Source organism: Mustela nivalis (assembly GCF_964662115.1).
Source record: "Mustela nivalis genome assembly, chromosome: 2".
NCBI classification, from domain to species: domain Eukaryota; kingdom Metazoa; phylum Chordata; class Mammalia; order Carnivora; family Mustelidae; genus Mustela; species Mustela nivalis.
Window position 1 is genome coordinate 68,609,957 of NC_139021.1, and position 16,924 is coordinate 68,626,880.

Genomic DNA, 16,924 nt, shown 5'->3' on the forward strand with positions numbered 1-16,924 from the left:
GAAAGGTAGGCATTAGGGATTGAAAAAGGCCCTTTACTTTAGGGGGTGATGCAAAAGTCCTAAAACTAGGTTGTGGTGGCAATTTCCCAACTAAAGATGCTTACCAAATTCAGTGAAATTTATACATAAATTGATTTTAGAGCATGTAAATGACACCTCACTAAAGCTGTTAAACCCATACAGCTCTGTGCGGTAGACCTCACTTCCATTGTGCAACTGAGGGAAGAGTCTCAAAGGCTGGGTAACTCACTTAACGCTAAACAGCTAGTCATTATCAAACCTAAGTCCACATTGGTAATCACTGCTCTACTCTGCTTGTTGGAGTGGAGGAGACACTAGGGACCTTGTGATGCTCCTAGAAGTTTCCACAATCAGCAGATTCCACCCAAGCTGAAACTGGTGTGGGCTGCTCCCCTCTACAGAAATGGTCTGCCACCAGGAAGTGAGGGGTGTCCTGGGCTAGAGGTACAATGTTTAGAGATCCTGCTGCTCTCGGGAAATGTGCTACAGAAAAACAAGCACAGCACAGAGAAGAGGGTCAAAACTCTGGTTTTGGCACTTAACAGTCCTTAAGACCTTAAGGAGGCCATGCAACTTCTTACTGCTTCAGTTTCTTAATCCATGAAAAGGATTTAGAGACATACCACCTCCTTTATGGAGTTGTGTTGAATGTTGAAGGGGCAGTAAGTGAAATAAAGGACCTGATCCTTAGTAGAGCCTCAGGAAAAGTAAATTCTTTTTTAAAAAGTAAAATACTTTTAAATTCCCTTCCCTTTTAGTTCCTAAGAGAAAAACATCCAGTCCCACCATTTAATAAGGATTTAGATTTTTTTTTTCCAAACTGATGCAAAATATTTATTCCAAGTTAGTTATTTTATGCAGTAGTTTTCCCCTTCAACAGACTTGTGATAACCACATCTTTTAAATCTGTAAATAATGTTATCAAAATAATCTTAATCTTTGAAATCTCACAAAAATTTATATTTTACAATCCACCCTGAATATCAAGGCTGCAAGAATAACACAACATTTCCTATATCCAAATATTTTACAGCTGTACCCAAAAAAAGGGAAAAAAAAGAAAAGAAAAGAAGAAAACCATGTATGCTTGGTTAAGGGCTAACGTTACCCGAGCAGCCAAAAATAAAATAAAATATCCAAATTATTAGCATTAATTTAATACAATTATAACTTTAATAGTCACTTTGTCATTGACAATGATTGCTTGAGCACAGGGGTGAGTGCCCCAAGGGTTGGTGGTAGAAGCTGTTGATGCAGACCGGCGTCTCCTCTCTGCACTGCCAGCTCCCACCTGTGCGTCGCCTCATAGATACTGTGTCTGTGTGTGTGTGTGTATTTAAAAAATCTTTCCCATCACACAAACTTCTATTAAGCAGATAACAGGGAAGAACAACAAAAGCTAAACAAGCCAATTGCTCTCTCTTTGGGATATGACTATTTTCCCTTGTGCATGAAGTATTCAACATAAGAAAAGGAAAAGAATGATTTCTTCTGTATACTCCCTAAACACACAAGCTGAGTTTACTGGGTCAGATTTTTGAGGACTTATATGCCTACTTCCAGGCATCGTCATCTGATGTTTCACTGCTACTGGTTTCCGTGTCCGAATCCTCAAACTCTGCTTTACGAGTGCTTCTCCAAGGGGAGAACAGGCCGGAACCACGGCTCTGCAAAAAGCCGTTCTTCCCAAAGCCATTTCTTCTCAGCTGTTCCGTCTTCATGTGGAACTCTCTGAGCTCATCCTCTGTGAGGGGGAGGCAATTCTCATCATTTTCAGGATATTCCTGCCATCCCATTGCTTTCAATAATCGATGCTCTGCTTCCAGAGAGTGTGAGAGGACCTCCCCTTCCTCCTCTGCAGGGAGAGTAAGACCATTCTGATGACAGCCTTCCTCTCCGTTTTCCTTTGGTTCAGGTGTGCTGTTGTCCTCCAAATCCTCCAGCTTGTCACAGTCTCTGTTCTCTGAGAAGTCTCCATTCCGGTCGTCCTTTAGAGTCTTCAGGAACTCACTCTTCCTGTCGGTAGTTCGGCGGGTGAGCTTGGTCAGGCGAGAGGAGCTGATCTCAATCGGAGGAGTAGTGCTGGAGGGACTCTCTTTAGGAGAGCTTAAAACTGTGCCCCCAGCCAGTACTACTGGTTTGGTAACAGAGATCGGACTGGAAAAAGCAGACTCCCAGCTAGAGGAAAGGGATCCTGATTTGTGTTCCATTCTGTTAGCTTTCCATGCACTGGGCTTGGAAGGAGGTGGTGCAGGCTTAGGAACCAGGTTCTTATAGACACTTGGAACCATGGTTGATTTGTTCCCATTTGCATGGTGAGATCCTGGTGAGGTGAATGCAGCAGAGAAGGCAGCAGAAGGATCTTCTTTGGAAACTTTTTTGATGACTAGCATTTTGGAGGGTTGCTTGGCACTAGGTGGGTTTTCCCACACTCCAGAAGGGGTCCCAATAGGTCTGCATGGCTGATTCTGTTTGCCAGATTCTGGATTCAAAGAAGGAAAATCTTCCTCTTCAAATTGTAATTTTTCCACCTTGTCTTCTTTCTTTTCTTCCCTAATCTCTGTAGGTGGCTTTTCTTGAAAGGCACAGCCTTTCCGGGAATGGAAGCTGCCAATCCAGTGGCGATGGTTCCCTGTGCCACCCCCACTATGCTGGCTCATGCCATCATGACCTCGGGAAGAGCCATGCCAACCAGATAGGTTCCCTGTGATTCCAGCATATACTTCCTTAGAGACACCAGAGTCCACAGAGTCGTGGCGCAACAGGGAGGGCTGGTGCCAGGAATCTCCTGCAGTTCGCAGAGGTCCATTGTTAAAAAAGCCATCAGAGGAATTATGTCGACGACGGCTTACTCCAAACCTACGATCTCCTCGGGGTAGGTGCTCTCCGTGTTTTTCGAAGGTGGCTGTAGGTGACTTAGCTGACTGTGGTGTTGAGAAATTTAGCCAAGCAGGAAAAAAGTCATGCTGCGCCATTTAGGTCCAGTGTCTCTTTTCAGCAAGGTGAGGCATCCAACCTCATGGCCAGGATCCCAGAGTGTAACCTCTGTGGTCCTGTTTCCCGAACTCCTTGAGTCTGCCAGCTGGATTTCCTACGAGGTTCTCTTGTTAAAAGGGTGCTTAAATGGGCTGGCCAGCAGCACGCCTTGTGATAAAGCACAAGGAAGCCAGGCTCTGTCTGTATCACTTTTTCAAGTCTCCTCAATTGCTCATCTTAAACTATCTAGTTCCTGACACGTTTCCAAAAAGGGGAAGGGGAAAGGGGAAGGTGAACATAAAAAGTATTTGTTACATTTAAAAAAATGGGGGGAAGGGGAAAGAGCTATGTCTATGTTCACCTCATTCAACTTCCTTGAGTGATGGCACTATGATGCTGTTAAAATATATAATACATGGACATTTGCACATTGAGTGCAAACACTGTTCATAACAAGGTCATAACTGGAAAGAGGTAAACTCATGTGTGGGCGAATGCCATCAAAGCCACAGATCAAAAATATAGCATTAGAGAGCAATAAAAGATCTTCTGAGCAGTCAATTCCAGCGGCAAAACATCCACATAACAAAGCCCTTAATTTATAAATCTCATTATTCCTACAGAGCTGCTAAAAAGTGTGCGGATATGTATTTATATCTGTTTTATTCTTCAGAATCTAAGGGACATAGGAAATCTGGTTTGTTTTTAATCAGACAGGAACTTAGTATGTTTTCCTCCAAAGAATAGCAGCTTTCAAGGCAAATTTCTTGGGTTATATAAAGCTCCCAAATGTATCTTCTATTTCTTTGGTTTTCACTATTTAAATTCACAGCAAAATTAAAACAAGTAGAAATAAAGAAGTCAAGGAGTAAACAGTTCCAAAGTGAGGTCGTCTTCTCTTCAGTCTTCTCTATTTCACTTGTTCCGCCTCCTCCTGAAGACTGAATTGAACTGGAAGGTGATACGAGGAGTCTTCTACTGCTTTAGTAGAGCAGTCATTTATTATTTTGGATCCATTTCCATCATTATTCAATCACTTAAAAGGCCACAGGAATCTATCACCGGCAGCAGTGGGGCTACAGCTAGGGGCCAGAGGCAGCGTCTAAGGGCGCGTCCCCAGCTTCCTGATCCCACAGAGGTGGAGAGCCCACAACCATAACAAAGCTCTTCCCCAAGATTTAGATTTTTTTTTAAAAAAGTGTTTCTCACTGAGGAAAAATGGGAATTTTTCATCACAAGTCCTTCTGGGCATCAGACTTAGCAGGTCCTCAAATTTTATCCAATGTGGCAACCCGTTGCCGCCATTACAAGATGGCGCCGGAGAGCCTCGTAAACAAGTGGTTGGACGCGTGGCCTTAAGCTTATTCTGCCCAGCAACAAGGCTGACCTACCATAGTGAGCCACGTACCCCAGAATGAGACACGCCCCAGCTAGCCTATATATATGTGCAGCCCTGGCTCTACCCAGGCGCTTCCTGCTTCCATCACCCTACAAACCTCAACCAAGTGCACTTCAATAAAGCGTGATAGAGAAGAATCCTGTGTCGGTGGTCTTCCTTCCTCGCGGGCGAGCGTTGGCGGGCCACAGCTGGTGCCGAAACCCGGGATAGTTCGGCGGACACCGCGGGGAGCCTAGAAAGGATTCAGAACTCTACATGCGAAGTGGTCGGCGCCGGTAAGTATTCCCCGGTATGTTATTTTGAACACTTGAGCCTTGGGTAGCTGCTATAGCTATAATTGTCCTTGCAGTTGTAGCCTTGCTTTTTTGCTTTTGGATACGTGTGCATAGACCCGGTGAAGAGTGCTTGTGTTGCTGCGTATGAGATCGAAAGTAAAAGATAGATCGGTCAGAGTGCTCTCGCAGCGCACACACAAACATAAGGGAAAATGGGTTCTGATTCGAGCAAGTGCGAATATCCAGACTTCGTGAGCCCCATACAGGCACTATTAAAAGAGAGGGGGTTAAGGATCTCAGAGAGGACAGTCAAATCCGTTCTTAAAGACATAGATGAGTGTGCCCCGTGGTTTGCCGTGTCGGGGGACTTAAACCTTCCCTGCTGGGAAAAGTTAGGAAGAGATCTGGATGCAGCTAAGGCCAATCAGCAGCTTAAATCAGGCACCCTACCCTTATGGAGAGTTATACATGCGTGCTTACGGGACGGAAAACACGTAGAGCATCTGAAAAAGGGCAGGCGTGCTTTAGCGGAACATCAGGACAGCCTTTCAAAATCAAGTAGTATAAAGGAAGGGGGAAACAAAAAACAAATGAAGAAGTCAGAAAAGGGATATAAAAGAGGAAGTGAAAAACAAAAGGAAACAGATGATAAAAGTAAGCACAAAGGACATAAGGCAACCGCCCCCAGTGCACCCATCTACCCGAGTTTAGATGAGTTCTATGAGGAATTCGCCGCTCTCAGTGTAAAGCAAGAGAGGGACTCGGGAGATGACTCACTAACAGAAGGCGAGGAGGAGGAGTTAGAGGAGGAGGCAGCCAGATATGAAGAGGAGCGGTACGGATTCCCGCCTCCTGTTAGAACTCCACCTCCACCTTATTCAGGTAAACAGGCTGGGGGAGCCCATAGGCTCTCTCGAAAAACGCTCAGATGCCTTGCCGAGCTCACCCCGCTGGACGCTGTTGCGTTCCCTGTCTTTGAAAACCAAAACCAGCAAAGATATCATGAGCCCATACCCTACAAACAGTTGAAGGACTTAGTAGAGGCCGCCCGTACTTGGGGGCCCAATGCACAGTATATGTTAATTTTACTGGATAGGATCACCACCGCAGCCCTGACACCAAATGATTGGTGGGAGATAGCTCGAGCGTGCCTAAACACAGGACAGTATCTAGACTATAGAGCAGTGGTTACAGAAGCCGCGCATAATCAGGCGCGAGTGAATGCTCGTACACCAAACACAGCACCCTGGACTGCTGATATGATACTGGGGCAGGGACAGTGGGCTGATAACCAGACGGCCTTCCCGGTGCCTGTTTATCAGCAGATCGTAGAAATATTTAAAAGAGCATGGAGGATGATACCTAAACGGGGAGAGGTATCAGGAAACCTGACTAAGATAATCCAAGGACCGAATGAGCCTTTTTCAGATTTTGTGGCTAGAATGATAGAGGCAGCTGGAAAAATTTTTGGAGACGCTCAGGAGGCCATGCCTCTAGTGCAACAGCTTGTTTATGAGCAATGCACTAAGGATTGCCAGCGAGCAATCACACCATGGAAAGGAAAAGGTTTAGATGCGTGGCTAAAGGCCTGCAGAGAGATAGGAGGACCACTCACCAATGAAGGACTGGCCAGAGCTATGATAGCGGCTACTAAGCACGGGAGACGTGATGGCTGCTTCATTTGCGGACAGCCGGGACACGTAAAGAGAAACTGTCCTAACAAGGAAGGCTTCAGGGCAAAGGGACCAAATACCAAGCAGCCAGGGACATGCCCAAGATGCAAGAAGGGGAAACATTGGGCCAATGAGTGTAGATCCACAAAAGACATTAATGGACAACCTATAAATAACCCATATGTCCCGGAGTCAAAAAACATGCAGAAGGGCCCACGCCCTCAGGGCCCGAAAATATATGGGGCGTTTCAGGAGGGGATCCTTCAGCCGCCGAGAGCACCCGACGAGCCACGACAGGCTCCGCGGGGCTGGACCTCTGCGCCACCGCCGGACTGGTTTTAACCCCTCGTATGGGTATACAAGTGGTTCCTACTGACATGTCAGGACCTCTTCCTGTAGGCTCGGCTGGGCTGGTTTTAGGCCGATCATCCAGCACCATGAGGGGCTTATTGGTCCTCCCCGGGATCATTGACCCAGACTATCAGGGTACAATTAGGGTTATGTGTCACTCACCTTTTGGCATTGTCTCCATTGCCCCTGGGGACAGAATAGCCCAGCTGGTAGTTCTCTCATCCTTGCATGACCGTTTCCCCGCCCAAAATAAGGTCAGAGGAGATAAGGGCTTTGGATCCTCTGGAGTCGATATGGCCTACTTATCTTTGGAGCTAACAGGTCGCCCCATGTGTAGTTTGGAGATAGAAGGAAAGGCCTTCACCGGTCTAATAGATACGGGGGCCGACCGAAGCGTCATGAGCCAACGATTCTGGCCAAGGAATTGGCCGCTGCAAAAGGCCTCTCAAACATTACAGGGGCTAGGCTATCAAAACACACCTGAGATTAGTGCAAAAACTTTACATTGGAGGATGGAAGGGAACAAAGGGACTTTTCAGCCGTTCGTACTGGACCTTCCCATCAATCTCTGGGGAAGAGATGTCCAGAGTCAATTAAATCTAATTCTGACTAATGAGGGAACGTATTCCAAACAGAGCAAAGATTTGATGATGAAACAAGGCTATATGCCAGGCAAAGGCCTAGGTAAATACTTGCAGGGAGAATCAGAGCTAGTCAGTCCTAGCTTGAAAAATGATAGAAAGGGATTGGGTTTTTCCTAGGGGCCACTGATGACTTTCTAAAAATTCCATGGAAAACAGATAAGCCCGTGTGGGTCAATCAGTGGCCCCTTTCAATAGAAAAGCTCCATGCGGCACATCAAATTATTGAAGAGCAACTGCAACTAGGGCATATTGAAACATCCACTTCCCCTTGGAATGCACCAATATTTGTAATAAAAAAGAAGTCAGGTAAGTGGAGACTGTTACATGATTTGCGAGCCATCAATGCGCAAATGGCTGTAATGGGGCCAGTGCAAAGAGGTCTCCCAACTCTTTCTGCCCTGCCTAAAGATTGGCCGGTATACACTGTGGACATTAAGGATTGCTTCTTCTCTATTTCATTACACCCGGAAGATAAGAAGCGTTTCGCCTTCACGGTCCCTTCCATAAATCATGAAAAACCTGACTGCCGTTTCCAATGGCGAGTCTTACCTCAGGGAATGGCCAACAGCCCTACTATGTGCCAGTTATATGTTAACCATGCATTAGATCCAGTTAGGTGTGATTTCCCTGATGTCCGTGTGATACATTACATGGATGATATTCTCTTAGCTCACCCACGGAAGGAGACCCTTGATAAAGTGTTGATAGCGGTAGATCTAGCCTTGAGAAAAGCAGGACTTCTCATTGCCCCAGAAAAGATACAAAGGACTGAGATAGCTGAGTTCTTAGGGACACGTATCACAGCACAGCATGTGAGGCCTCAGAAGATAAAAATTGCCAAGACTTCCCTTAAGACATTAAATGACTTCCAAAAGCTGCTAGGGGATATCAATTGGGTAAGAAGCTATCTCCCGGTGACCAGGGATGAGTTGAGACCATTATTCCAGATCCTAGAAGGTGATCCTGATCTGAGTTCCCCTAGAACTCTGACACAGGAAGGCTTACGCGCCCTGGAACTGGTAGAAAAGGCGCTGGAGGGTGCACAGGTACAACGTGTCGACCCTCAGGTACCCCTAACTTATTGCATTCTCCCTACTGTAGGGAGCCCTACGGGGGTGTTTTGGCAGTCGGCCCCAGTATGGTGGATACATGGACACTCACAAGGTCAACGTACCCTGCACTATTATCCTGAGGCCGTTGCCCATACTGCTCTAGTAGGCCTAAAATTCTCCATCACCACTTTTGGGTACCCACTGGATAAGTTAATCATACCTTATACCAAAGAACAAGTAGAAGTCCTAGCGGGCACGATGAATAATTGGGCTATCTTGATGGCAGCATACTCTGGGGAAATTGACAATCACTATCCTCAAGACAAGCTATTACAGTTCCTTTGTCAAAATGTGGCCTATTTTCCTAAGGTGACCTCCTCAAACCCTATCAAGGGCGCTATTCAGATTTTCACAGATGGATCAAAAACAGGTATAGGAGTTTACCAAGTTATGGGACATGATCCTGTCCGATTTCAATTTCGCCCTGGTACACCTCAGGTGACCGAGTGCCTAGTGGTTCTCGAGGTGTTTAAGGCCTTCTCATCAGTGCCTTTCAACCTTCTGTCTGACTCTTCCTATGTAGTTAATGCTGTCCGTCAGCTGGAAGTGACCACTTACATCAAGGAACAGAGCACTGTAGCCTCTATCTTTACTCAAATACAAAATTTAATATTCGGCCGCAATAAGCCCTTTTACATTGGACATATACGAGCCCACTCAGGCTTACCGGGCCCGTTGTCTACAGCCAATGAAGTGGTTGACAAACTCACCAGGGTATCCATGGTAATGGCGACACTAGGCCCCGTGGCTCAAGCCACAGATTTTCATACAAAGTTTCATGTGCCAGCAGACACACTACGACTCCAATTCAAAATCACCCGAGAACAGGCTCGAACAATCGTTAAGTCTTGCAAATCCTGTGTTACTTATCTCCACCCACCACATATAGGAGTCAACCCTCGAGGTTTAAAACCTCTTACATTATGGCAGATGGATGTAACCCATTTCTCTGAGTTTGGCACTCAAAAATGGGTCCATGTGTCTGTAGATACTTACTCAGGTGTTGTGTTTGCATCAGCCCTGACAGGAGAGAAGGTTACTCATGTGAAAACGCACTGCTTGCAAGCCTGGGCGGCCTGGGGCAAACCCATGAACTTAAAAACTGATAATGGCCCTGCCTACACGGCAAAAGGCTTTAAATCCTTCTGTGCCCAGATGCAGGTCCAGCATACTACAGGCTTGCCATATAATCCTCAAGGACAAGGCATTGTTGAGCGCGCTAACCGCACGCTTAAAGAACTAATACAAAAACAAAAAGGGGGAATAGAGGCGGTTATGACCCCTCGAGATCGCCTATCCCTAGCAATCTTTACTATCAATTTTTTAATTCTGGATGCCAATGGCAAAAGTGCGGCAGATAGACACGCAGAAGAGGCTGAGGCCATAAAGGAACGTGTAATGTGGAAAGATATCCTGGATAACAAATGGTATGGACCGGATCCCGTGATTAGGAGATCCAGGGGAGCTGTTTGTGTTTTTCCACAGGACCGCTCGGATTCGGTGTGGGTGCCATCACGACTGACGCGAAAGTTGGATGAAAGAACCGATGACAACACCAAAGAAGCAGACATGGACTCCAACCCTGGAGATGCTGATAGTGCTGATGATCTGCCTGACCAGAGTTGAGGGAGCTACCTTTTGGGCCGTTTCAAGAACATGGCCCATCCCCATGCCAGTCACAAACGCGACAAAAATATTACCCCATCTGTATGTTCCAGAATGTGTTTTTGATTTACCCTGTAAACAAATCAATAATAAGGTACAGCGTTATAACGCTACAAATTTCAACCTTCAAGGCACCTTGTGCTTTACCACTCTCGAGAACAGTAGTTCCTGTTTCATATTAGAGAAAAAGAACTTCCCTGTCCTAGCTCTAATGAGGGAAAAGAGGGATTTTGGCATTACGGCCGCCATCGTCACAGCAATTGCAGTATCAGCCGCTGCAGCAGTTACAGCTGGAGTGGCCATGGCCAACCAAGTTCAGACGGTAAATACTATAAATAACGTAGTGTCTAAGACCTCAGAGGTCCTAGTGCAGCAAGAAGCCATTAACAGACATTTAGCCTCTGGTATATTACTTGTTAATAAGAGGATAGATTTGGTAGAAGAAAGTATAACAAAAATGTTTGATGTTGTGGCTATGGGTTGTGTATGGCGTAAAGAACACCTGTGTGTAACCCCGTATTATGCTTCATTGAATAACTCAAAAGTCCTGTCCAATTATTTGAAAGGAAATTGGAGTGCAGAATTCGATCAACTGCAGGCTAACCTGAGCCTGCGAATCCTTTCCTTGAACTCTACCCGAGCGGAGATGGTCTCCCTTAGGGAGTTCACGGACTGGCTGGTTTACACCTTCTCTTATATTAAGGAATGGGCTGGAGTAGGAGTCATGGGCATGCTAATGTTTGCGGGACTACTGGTGGCTTTGTTCTTAATTCTGAGGGTAATGAGGGCTCGCAGAAGAGAGAAGGTGGCCATAGCGCGTGCCTTTGCCGCTATAGGGGCTGGAACATCTCCCCAAGCTTGGCTCAGCATGTTAAATGAAACATAGGTTGTGCTCTTGCACTCGGAGGGCTTTGAGTAGCCCATTGCACCCAAATAGAGACAACCTTGCATTTTCCGCGGGTGGTTTGCACCTAGGAGTGCACAGGGTGAGCCACCCTGAAAGTCATGAGTGTCTGCATACGGGTACCTCCGTTTCTCTCCCGTCCCTAGGCAAAGGAGGACATGTTTACTAGGGGACACTCCTCTGATTTTAGCCATGACTGCAAAATAAAAGAAAAAGGGGGAGATGTGGCAACCCGTTGCCGCCATTACAAGATGGCGCCGGAGAGCCTCGTAAACAAGTGGTTGGACGCGTGGCCTTAAGCTTATTCTGCCCAGCAACAAGGCTGACCTACCATAGTGAGCCACGTACCCCAGAATGAGACACGCCCCAGCTAGCCTGTATATATGTGCAGCCCTGGCTCTACCCAGGCGCTTCCTGCTTCCATCACCCTACAAACCTCAACCAAGTGCACTTCAATAAAGCGTGATAGAGAAGAATCCTGTGTCGGTGGTCTTCCTTCCTCGCGGGCGAGCGTTGGCGGGCCACAATCCAAGATCTCACAGTCATGAAGAAAAAAAGTGCATGAAACTCCTTTTACTCTGTAATTATTTTCTTCCCTTGCTTCACTTTTATGAAGTTTGACATATAAGGCAATCAGTGCCTCCACATGCTCCCATAAAAAAATCAAAAGAAATTATGTAGATAGATGTGTTTGTGACTTATATGTACACAAACTTGCATTATTTGAATTTTTTGGCAGGAAGTAAATATTTGAAACCATGTGCTGAAATGGAAATCCAAAAGGACTATTTTAGCAATGAGATGTTCATTTTATTAGGTCCAGCAAATGATAGCCTGGAAGAGGTCACTATTTACAAAATCTTTCAAGTTCTCAAGTTTTGAGGTTAGACTCAAAGTGCTCAAAGAATTTTACTGTTGAACATTATTTGTCTACATGGTATGGACACCTTTCCTCTTCATCACACATGTCTGTAAGGGGGTTCTCATGCCTGACTGTTCATAAAGGCAGAGATGGTATTAAAATGTGGAGATCCAATGCCACCACATCAAAAATTATGATTTCATAGGACAGAGGTAATGCTCAGTAATGAATTTTTTTTTAAACAATTAATCCCTGGTGATTCTGGACCAAACCAAACTCACATCCTGTCTATTTCTCAAGGGCTTCCCTCAGCCTCAGGAAAATTTATGATAATTCTATATAATAGTTCCTTAGTTTGTTTTGGATGTTAATCAGTGTTATAAAATAGGATTTAGGCTCGGATAAGCTTGGGAACACACTATTACTCATTATGTTTATAATGATTTAATTGTAGACTTGCTCTTAACAAACATTACCCCCATCAATATTTACAATTCTGTATCAATACTGAATAATTCACTATTTTCTTGTTCCGTGTATAGCCTCTTCTCTCCAATTGGATTTGTAAGATCCTAGAGACAGATGTCTATTTCAGGCAGAAACTTTGTAACTGATACTTAAGAAAGGCAAAGATATTGACATACAGATTTTAGCTGAGTAACACCACCATGGAATTAGCTGGAAAAGGGAAGCATGATGCTCAAAAGTTTTATTATGTTCCCAGGTTCAGTTTTCTCCCATTTCCTGAATATGACTTCTAAAAAATTTCCAGAGAAAATCCTACACTTGAACAACCAAAATCTCAGAGCAGGCCTCTCCACATAAGGTTAAGGAATATAAGCTACTGCCTAGTGGACAAGGGAAAGGGGAGGGCCTAGATAAACAGCACAGTATCAAATACCACTTTGCTAGAATAACTTTTCTCGCATTTGTAGCATTATGGTTTTGGGCACTTAGAGGCACATGAATATAATGAAGAGTTTAAAGAGAAAAATAGGCTAATATGTAGATTTAAATTCATGTACACCTGTGCCTAAAAATTGAAGTGATATTTATATTCTTTTAATGTAGATAGATGAACTTCAGTTCAGAGAACCTTCTAAAGCTGTATGTAATATTCTGCCAATTTTGGGGTCATCAGCTTCACAAAAGGATCCAGAACCAAAAAGGAATTTATCCCTCTCTGGTCTAAATAATCTATTTTGGGTCATATAATCATGAAGCTTACAAAACTAAGATTGACCTTATATATTCCCCTGAACAACATTTAGCTGTTTTGTTTTTTTTTTTTTTTTTCCCAAACACTAATATAGGAGGTTTAATAGAGAGGCACCATTTACAGATCTGAAGCTGTGAGGTCTTTGCTGGTCTCTTGGAACCAGATGTTTACATATTTACTTAAAGTGACCCACTGAATAATCATGGTTACAAGTTGAACAGCACACATTCTTTCAGTTTTATAAATACCAGGAAGTTTATAAACTCAGTGAAAAATAGCATTTCTGGTAACTGACCTCAAACTGTATTTGCTAAGATAATATAAACCATTGTCCAGAATCAATATAGCCATTTTCTCCAGCAAACATTGGGCAGCATTTCCCAAGACAAAGTCTTCTGCATACCCCCTCCTTATTTTTTTAAGGATTGCAAGTAAATGTTATAATTCGTACAGTATTTCTTTCAGGCCAATGAATACTTAGAACTGGAATTCGAATGTTTAAAGCAATGTGGTATGATCAACAATGTAAGAGTAAAGTTAGAGCAATTTTGCCTTGTGATTTTCATAACACAGATCACCCGTGTATTTATCTTTCCTTCCAGTAACTTGGTTTGAGGTTTGCAGTTAAGTACATTTTTACTGCTATAAAACATCAACTAAACATACTGACAAGATTAGTTCAATGGAATTACCTTTTATATATTGTTATCTGGGGAAAAAATATCCCAGAATTAGGTGAATTTTGATAGCTCGCATATTGTACCGGCATTCCAACAAAATGATGATGGCCCCTTTCCTCAAGCATGGATTTATGGTGATTGCTTTTCTTATGGGGATTTATTTCTATATACTGCAACTAACCTTCATGCCAACAACACAAAAGACAAGCCAATGGGTGGAAGTATACATTTATTCTATGACAACAGAATATTTTACTCCTACTAGTGCTGATAAATTATTTCTTTGCTTAGGCACAAAATGTATGCCAGGGTAATCTTAAAGGAAACAATATAGCAGAAAGGAGCATGAACTTCGAAATAAGAGTTGGAGTTGTTCGTTTATTTCTTACTTGTGTATTTATTATGGACCCATTTTGTGCTGGGGACTGAGAATACAACAGGAAACAGGTACAGTCTCTGCTGCCTAGAACATTACAGCTTCCACTCCTGGGGTGCTTTGGAGTACTTTTTATTTGCTATTTGCCAAGCTATTTGCCAAGCCTCAGTTGCTTTATCTGTAAAGGAGGGGATATCATCTCTGAGTGTTTCCATGAATATTTATGAAAAGGTATCTGGTTCATTATCTAACAAAGTAACACTTAGGTCTGGATTGTTATTAAATAGCTACTTTGTGGTTTTGAAGTGATAGACAAGCCATGTGGCAGATCAGAGTACACATTTCAAATTCTTGAAAGAGTACAACAGCCCTATGTGGTTTCAAATTGTTCTATAGTCTAATGAGGATATTTTATCTTGCTAAACAGTCTAACCCCAGATGTCCAGCACAGTAAAAAATGCAAGCCTGCTGAAGGGTTACTTTGAACACAGACCAAAACTACAACTTAGGAATGTGTGAAACTGTGGCTAGAATCAAACTCAGGGGTGGCAAGCAAAAGAAGACTCAGTTATGAAGTTTGTTCTGGGAATAACTAACTCCCTGTCAAGAGCAAGATGTTTCTATCTCTGCATGAGGATCACCGCTGACGCTGAACTCTAACTGAAGACTTGGTTGGGTGGCTCCCAGTCTTCTCTGGCACTTAAATATCTCCTTCTACCTCCCTTGTCAATGAACTGCAGCTTTGGAAAGATCACGTCTGGAGTACTGGAGGAGCACAGGCACACAGAAGACATTGCATGAGTGTTTGCTATTAGTACTGTGTCTGTTTCTGAGTTTAATTTCTCCATGATTAAATAAAGATCTATATAATGAACTTCTATCATGAGGACACAGAACATTACCACATCAACTTAATAACATTTTAGCTAAAAACCCAAGAAACTCAAGGGGCTAGTGATCCTTTGCAGCTTTATCCTGGTAAGTTAAGTGAAGGCTTCTCAGAACACTGGAGCGGCTGAAGAACGTTCAGAATCCTAGCATGGATCTTTATAGGTCCAGGAAACCCAAGCTCAGAACTACTGGGTTTATCTTCAACCCTTCTGAGAACATTTTAAGTAGCCTTGTATGAAGTACAGATTAAGGACTTGTAAAAATTTGATCACTACCATTGTCTTAATGTTTAAAAAAGAAAAATCAATACTTCCTGTAGTGGGTACTATTTGTAGCCTGGGCCACAGAGATTCCCTAGCTCTGTACCTTGTCTGTAGCGCTTGGCACCAGGTTTTTGACTTAAGTTACCTAAAATTGGGTCCCTGGCCTTTGTTAGTTGAAACATGGATAGCCACTTCTTTCTTTTCAGAATTCAGGTACTGTGATACTGAGAGACTGTAGGTCTGGTGAGACCAGGGCTTTTGAGAAAGATCCATGATTTCACCTTCAAGTCCCCAGAGCCCAGTCTGAATCCTCGCAATAAACTCCCCTTTTTAGTCTAAAGTATCTCAAATTGGTTTTTGTTACTTACAAACAATAGACACTTAGATACACAACAGGTGAAATGCTAATTGGATAAAAAATCCAGATTATGATAGTTTAGAAAATATCAGATTGATCAGGGTTTCTATGGAGAATTTGAAAGAAACTTGTGACAGCTCTCATTTCCAGGGCTCCAGGCTGTAGGAGCAGGGGCTCGGTTTGGGCTGGTGATCACACTCTGATGAATCCAGTGTGTGGAACTGAGTACCACCTGTCTTAAGTATCTATTTCTATCAGCTCTTTGACACAAGCTGAAGAAGGCTTCCAGTTTAGGGTGGAGTGGTATCTGAACCCCGTCCCCGGTAGGAGTATGTATGTATGTATACACACACACACACACACACACACACACACACACACACACACCCCACACTTGTCTGAAAGATGGGAGTATGGCATATCTTACATAAGCCATTTCTCAGCGAGGGATGTCAGAGACTCTGGAGAGAACTCAAGAGAAAGGGAGAGGATATCGGAGTTAGGTAGTGCTGAGTCCGAATATCAGATGGGAAGGGGCGGTTGAGGAATACAACGGTCTGGTGGTACTCCACTCAACAGCCCTATAGCATGGTTATCCCATGAAGAGGCAACAGTGGACAGAGTCACAGGGCTGTGTAGTGCTTGTACTCCAAGCTGACTTGTACTGGGAGGGATTCCAAATCTCAATCTTATCTGAGTCCCTTTGGCCTGATGAGTCTACAGCAACCGACTCTGATACCCAGGCTTGGGCTAGCACCGGGAGGGGGTGTAAATGGGTGATAATCCTAGCTCCGCCCTTCTGAAGATGGCTCAGCCACAAGAAACCACATCATCCCAGGGCAGAAACAGGGATGCAGTAGGAACCAAGCTCCCCCACCCAGGCTTTGGAGCAGTTTGTAGAGACAAACAGCACGGATTAACAACTGGGCTGCAGTTTCATGTCCTACAGCGTCTGGCAGCCTCAGAAGAGTGATCAGTTTGATTTAAGAGACATACATTTCTACCCACAGCTGACTGACAGTCCTGTCGCTGTGGTAGCAGGGAGAATTTTGTCAGAGACTAAAATCAGCATGTAAATCAACATAGCTTTCCATGTCGCAAAGCACAGAGAAACACAGAGAATAGATCATCTGATGTGCCAGTGTAGCACAGTATCTTAAATACAAGAAGCAAGATAAAGATCTGTTAAGATCTGTTTTGGGAAACAAACTGGGGAGTACAAACCCTCACAAGGCTATGAAAATTTCTTCTAAAA

At 44.0% G+C, this 16,924-nt stretch overlaps 1 protein-coding gene and 1 pseudogene across 2 annotated transcripts in view; both read right to left on the reverse strand.

Annotated features, from left to right (window-relative positions):
• LOC309859427 (uncharacterized protein) overlaps window positions 1-16,924 on the reverse strand; it is an 867,228-nt gene that overhangs the window by 645,225 nt on the left and 205,079 nt on the right. The gene's annotated exons all lie outside the window — the stretch shown is intronic.
• LOC309859423 (vasculin-like protein 1 pseudogene) lies at window positions 841-3,312 on the reverse strand (annotated as a pseudogene). The gene has a single exon. The product of its transcript is annotated as a vasculin-like protein 1 pseudogene (transcript).